We start from the raw sequence: 7177 nt of genomic DNA on the forward strand, positions 1-7177 counted from the left end.
ACAAGGTCCAAAGGGTTTGTTGCGAGTCACGAGCATGGAGTCAAGTTAAGAACCATCCCAAAGGAGTGTACTAAGGATAAAAACCTATAGATCTTGTTCTAAAAAGTTCCCAGAGTCTTAATTCCATCTATTGGATATTACAGGTTAGGATGACTGACTCATTAACCCATAATATTCTCAAGAGAAACTCGTCTGAGTGTAGTATCGCATAACAATTGTTATCAGATCTACACCTGAATAGTCTCTGCACTACATCCTAAATAGGCCAAGTTGGGTTAAATGTTCTACAGTCCTCAGCTTCTCGGACCCCAAATTAGAGAAAGTAATGCCTAACCACAAATGACTCGTGTGGCATCAGTAACTCCAAAAGGGTCTCCACTGAGTAGATGGGTCTCAAGCCAACTTGTTAAGGACTACTCGGCACAAGTTAAACATGACTATACCACCCTCCTATCTTAATTTCACTCAAGTTCGGGTTAGAACTTATCTCACCACTCAGAGATCACCAAGCACAACAGACAGATTATATCACACAAACAAGTATACAAACATCAAATATACAATTATATACACATAAAAAAGTAGGCTAAACCCACTGAGGACTACTCCCCAGCATAGTCGCCACTTAATTTCTGTAGCGGTAAATTAATGATCATCAAGCTATAGATAAGCTTAACGTCAATAAAACCAGAGTCGCCACCGTGCTTTTATTGTTTCCAAAGGAAAAGGGAAAAGTACGAACAAAACCCAAAGATAAGAAGTTTTCAAATCAAAACTAATAAAATGCCAGAGATTACAGGTAAGGGGGTTGGTTACACAGAGGGAAGGTGTTAGCATCCAAAGCTCTTTTTTATGTGTGTATGTGTTTTTGGTATAAAAGATGTTTGAGAAAAATAGAGTGTGGAGATGTGAAAAGAATTCATTTATTATATTTTTGTGTTTGACAAGACCCTCGGTCTTGTGCCTACGTACCAACATAAAATGAGGGATCAAAACCTCGTAGTTCGTGGTATCAATTTCAAAATGAGTGGATTACTTTTAATTAAAAAATTTAAGTTTAAAAGAGGCATAAAGGGCCTAAAAGTTTGAATGGGTGTTAGTTATTTTTGTCTTTTGAAATTTTAAGTCAATATCATTAGATTTATTTACAAATTTGATTTAAGAAAAGAGTTTAAAAATGCAATGGCATAAGGCCAAAGTTTCTAATTTGAAATAAGGTTTAAGTTTTGAAACCACAAGCAAAGAATGTTTTTTTGAAAAGGGGGAGAGATTTTGAAATTTAAGAAGTGGGAGAAGATGAAGAGGCTAACCTAAGCATAAAATTAAAAGTTAAGAGTTGAAAAGATATGCCCAATAGGATGCAATCCAACAGGCAAGAATGTCATATAGAAAAACCCACTTTCCCCTTGGACTTTGAATCAAGCAATTAGTAATATCAGACATCATGGAGATCAAGGCATCAAATAAAGATGGCCACATCCAAGCAAACAAATCCCATAGCTAACAGTCTTCTTTGTCTTCTCATGTATCAGATGAAAGACTCCTTGATTAACTCAGAGTGGAGCATTAGGCATGAGGTCAAAATAACAGTTGCATCAAGACCATGTAGCAGATGAATTCAAGGGGATCCTAATACTTGCATCTGATGAAAGCTCAAATTACAATAACTTGGTCTCAGAAATGTTGGCATTGGCCAAGTCCTTTTACATGTGGAATGTTGCCTAATCCTAAGTCCAAAATTTCAGATCAAACCCAATAGTCCACACCAACATTTTTTAGGGTTTTTGTTGTTTATTAGGTATTTTAAGGTCCTAAGACCATGAGCACAAACAAAATACACAAACAAATATATACAATCACAATATATGGCTCAAGTGAGCAAATTGAAAATGGCATAAATATAAATAAGTTAAATGATATGTAAATGACAAATGAATGGTAAATGACTTGGAATTAAATTCCATAAAATAAATGACTTGAAAGTAAAGCAAAGTAAATAAGAGTTAGTCAAATGTTAGTCAAGGTTAATTAAATGTTAGTGATGTTTTGCTTTTCAATTGATTAAGTCATTCTTTGGAGAACACTCAACCATCTATTCACAAGCATGAATCCTTGAACCAAGACATCTTCCAAAGGAAGGAAAAAAGGCCAAGTTTCCACACAATACCATGAAAGATGGGAGACTTACAATCTCACTTACTAGAATGCTATGCCTTTAGGGTCAAAATTTAGCTCTATGTTAAGCAATTGTAATTGGACTTATGTAGAAGTCGCAACTATATGAGGTCAGACAATAAAAATTTAGGTGCTAATGCATGTTAGAGATTTGGTATAATGAACCAAACTCCTAAAACATACCACATACTAAAAGAAAAGATCAAAATGGATGGACCTATCTAATCCATACTTGTATTGGTTCATCTAACACAAGGTTATTGATGAACTAATAAGCCTTAGGATCTTGAGATTTCATTGGTCAATGAGAGGGATGGGAAAGAGTGGGATGAAGATGAAGAGGGAGGGGAGATGAGAGAAACAAAAATTGGTCATGGGAGGAATTTTATCAAATTAAAATCATTCATTCATTTTGGGAGATGAAATGTATATTTCATCAATCCCTTAAATCCAATGATTTTAATTTAACAAAAGTCAAATCAACCTTGACCAAGGTCCAAACAAATAGTCAAACATCACAAGACTATAAAAATGGATCAACATAATTTTTAAACATTTAATCAATTAAAAATCACATTAAAAATGCATTAAAATTTAATTTAATTTGGTCAAAACCTAAAGTCTCTTCAAAACACCAAATAAATGGCTAAGAGATTTCTCCTAGATCAAACAAGATCAAAGGACCTTAGACAAAATAAATCATGATTTTTGAAAAGTCAGAAGTATTTTAAACAATTAAAAATATGCACAAAAACATTTAAATCATGAAAAATATCAAATTTAATCCAAAAAATAATTTTAGTTCAGAAAATGAAAAAGAACATATTTAAAGATTTTTTGGTGAAAGTCTCATATTTTTTGGATTAAAAATGAATTTAATATGAATTAAACAAAATAAGCCAATTAAAATATAAAATCAGAAATTAAATAAAATGAGAAAAAACAAGGGTCATCAAATCTCCCTCATTAATTGAGGTGGCAGGTCTGATGGCCACGCGTGTGTCATCCATGGTGCATCCTAGTCAACGCGTTGCAACAATGGTAATTAAAACCAATGGTCATGATTAAAATATTTCAACATCATCAGATGGCTGGAAGGGCGCCAACTCACCACCGGAGCCCTGGCGCCGGTCTTCTTCTCTGGTGAACCTCACCAGACTGGTCCACCATCAACCACCATAAAAATGAAAAACAATGACATAGATTCAAAGAAAAAATGCTCAGGAGCTCGAATCTGGCCTCAATTTTCTTCAATTCCAAGTATATAAAAAGATACAGGGATTTGAATTTCGAGGATCATGAACTGAGTTGCTTCGATTTGACCTCAAAGTAACTCAATCTTGTTGCCTACATTGGTAGGACTTCAGCCAACCAAAAATCACAAAGAACGATGAAGAATTGAGAGAGAATCGAAGAGATGAGGTTTCTGAAAAATCACCTTCGAGTTGCTTCAAATTCACTTGATCTTGATCTGGATTTGCTTGCTTTCTCTTCCTCTTGCTTGCAGTGATCAATTGAATGAAAAGGGCAATGAATTCTTGGAGTTTGAATTTCCAAAACAGGAGATGAAATTCTGAGCTCATTGCAAGGTGTTGATGAAGTTCTGAGCTCATTGCACTTGTATTTATAGGGTTATCACATGCTCTTTACACACTTACATTTGAATTCCAAAATTAGCAACTTTGCATCATGAGCTTGCACAAGCATGTACAAAGCCCAAATAATCATTTGAAAAAGTCCAAAATCGTGCATAGGTCATGCTGAAAGCAATATATTAAGCCATGCAATGTTGAAATGAGTTTGATCATGAAGTCCTTCCAAATGGTACCATGCGTTACACTCATGTGCAAGTCCTTCATTCTTTGGCCAAATGCGATGATCTTGGACTTTTTGGAAAGGTAAGATCACGGGGAATAACTTTCATGTTGAACACTTTTCTATTTTAATCTTGGATCATGATGAATTTTGAGGTGGACGTTTGGGAAATCAAACATAAATGAAAATTTTCTAAGTACCAAGTCAAATGTTCACTTCTTCCACCTTCAATAACTTTTGTTATGGACTTCAAATGGAAAATGTTCCTTCATCAAAGTTGTATCTCTTTCAAAACTATTAAATTTGGTCACTAATTTGACCTCTTTTTCATTTGGCGTGAAGGAATTATGCATTTTAGAAGTTGAGGAAAATTGCTTGTTCAATGGTAATGGCCCAAAATGACCTATAATGTTTCCTCTTGGCACATGCATTTTAAAGTTGAATTTGACCTTACTACAAACATCAAAGTTGGATTACACATCTTTAATTTGATCATGGAATTTTAATGGATTTCATATAATAAGTTATGGTCTTTGGAAGTTGACCTCCTAACAAGGGTTCAAACAAAATGACCTATAATCTTTCACCATAAAAAATGACTTTCCAAGCAAAACTAGATCTAGACTTAAACATGATAGTTGTTTGGAGTGTCATTATGAGTAACGTTTCTCTTGGAATCATTTTCATATGATAAAAATTGTAGGAGATAGGGTCTAGGGAACCCCAGTTTTGACCAGTTGACTTTCTCTGGTCAACCACCATGAACCATCTTGCTAGCTTGACATTATCTTGACTTTTGGGACTCATGGAGGATATTATATGCACAATAGGATGTAATATGAAGTATACATTGAAATATTTTATTAATTGATGAAGAAACTTGTTGAGGAAGTCATACAAGATACCCAGATGAATTAGGGTTTCCAAGGCAAACAAACTTCAAACTCTTGATGAATTCTTGATCAAAATGATATGTGAAGACCATAGGGATCCATATATGATGTATAGAACCAATGTGAACCATTTCTTGATTGATCTCCTTGCCTTGAGGGTCTTAAACCCTAGATATGAGCTTGATGGAGCATAGGTGAGCATACACACTACCTATAAAAGCAACAAAGTATACATTGACATATTTTTGGTATTTTGGTTAGTAAATAATAATAAAAAGTATGATACAATCAAATGTACTTGGTGATCTCTACCGATGAAAACCCAATGAATGAGGGGTGATGAGGATGCCAAGGTGTGATCCCAAAGCCAATGCAATATGATGAGATAGCATGAGGGATCTTAGGGTAAAAAATGTGGTCTTACAGATAGGAGAATTATATCTCAACTATGGAAATGACTCATGTCTAAACTTTTGAGAAAAGTTTTAAAGGGAAAAGTGCACAAATGGCAAACAATGATTTGAATGAGTTATGCATTTTTTAGTCTTTGAAATTAGCCTCAATATACTTAAGATAGATTGACATTTATTACGAAAAAGGTTCTGAAAATCACTTGACAAAAGTCAAGGTTTGTTGAGAAAAATGATTCAAGTTAGAAAACAAGAAGGTTTTGAAAAAGAGAGAAGATTTTGAAAATTACAGAAAGGGAGGAGAAGAAGAGCCTGTCCTAGAGCATAAAATAAAAGTTAGGGAGAAAAGATCTAACCAAGAGATAGAAAGCTTTATGAAATAAGTTAAGCAAGTATTCCCTCCTTTGGATTAAGCCTCAAGCAAGCCAAATAAACAAATAATAACCCATGCATCAGATGAAATCAAAGTAACTCAACCAAGTCTTCAAAGGTAGTCCCAAGTCAAAGGTACCAGATGGATTCCAAGGTCTCAAATCAAAAGTCTCAAAGCAAAGGTCAAGGTCCTAATTCTAAGTCCATAACTCTACAATGATGCCAAGGATAGTAACTACAAGTCCATGAGTCAGAACAATCAAGTTTTCTTTTTAGGTTTTTCTTCATTAATGTCTTCTTTACAATAATATGAAGAAAGGTCCAAATGGACAAAGAACAAAATGACATAATCATAAACAATATGATATGAAATGTTAAACATAAAGTATAAAGTAAATGGTATAAATTAAAAGATCATAAAAGTAAATGACTTTGAAGTAAAAGTTAATACAAGTAAAGTGTTAGTAAAGTATGCTAGTAATCAAAGATGAAAAGATGTTTTGGTCATTTTTTAGAGAACACTTAACTATCCACTCACAAGCATGAAAATATGAACCTATACATCACTTATCGAAGGGCTCCAACTTGGATAAAATCAACAAGTATGCCACTAGCTCTCACAAAATGTAAAAAAAAGCATCAAAATTTTCATACAATACCATGAGGAATAGGATATTTACAACCTCACTTATAAAAATACCTTTTGCTTTTGGGACAAATTTAGCGCTATGTTAAGCAATCGTAATTGGACTTATGTAGAAGTCACAACTATCTGAGGTCGATCAATAATAATGTTTGTGTTTGTTGGTTCTAAGTGTTGGCAGCAATTTTGGAAAAACAAAGAGTGTTCACAAGATGTTGTTTGTGATGTCTTAACATAAGATATCTATGTACCTACTGGAGTTTAAAAACATAATTATGCAGCATTGTTTCAGAATGTCATACACCATGTCATGGCATCTGATATTATGTACCTGCTGGAGTTTAAAAACATAATTATGCAGGATTGTTTCAGGATGTCATACACAATGTCATGGCATCTGATATGTTTGTACCTGCTGGAAATTGTAAATGGAATTATGGAATTATGCAGGATTGTTCCAGGATGTCAGACCCGATGTCATGACATCCTGTACACAGAACATTCAGGGAGAATGTTATGTGTTATGTGATTGTGCATTTAATGGCAATCTATGTATGATTGAAGATCTGATTTGCAGGCGCATTCAATCATTGATTACAACATGATTTACTTATTTTCCAAGGAGATCTAACCAGCTGTCATGAGAAGATTTAATTGGAAAATAGTTTAGGGTTTTCAAGATGTCCAAGCCCAACTGAAAGCTTCTATAAAAAGGGACTTGGAAAACCTGATTTAACACATAACCAATACTGAGCGAAATATTGAGAGAATATAAGGGTTTGTGTCTTGTTTAGTCGTGAGACTTGTAAGTCATTCAATTCATCCATAGATGATTGAATTGGTCTGATTTGTGGGTTGTAATGTGTCAC

The sequence above is a fragment of the Lathyrus oleraceus genome, chromosome 5 (genome assembly GCF_024323335.1).
Source record: "Lathyrus oleraceus cultivar Zhongwan6 chromosome 5, CAAS_Psat_ZW6_1.0, whole genome shotgun sequence".
In the NCBI taxonomy this organism is placed as follows: Eukaryota; Viridiplantae; Streptophyta; class Magnoliopsida; order Fabales; family Fabaceae; genus Lathyrus; species Lathyrus oleraceus.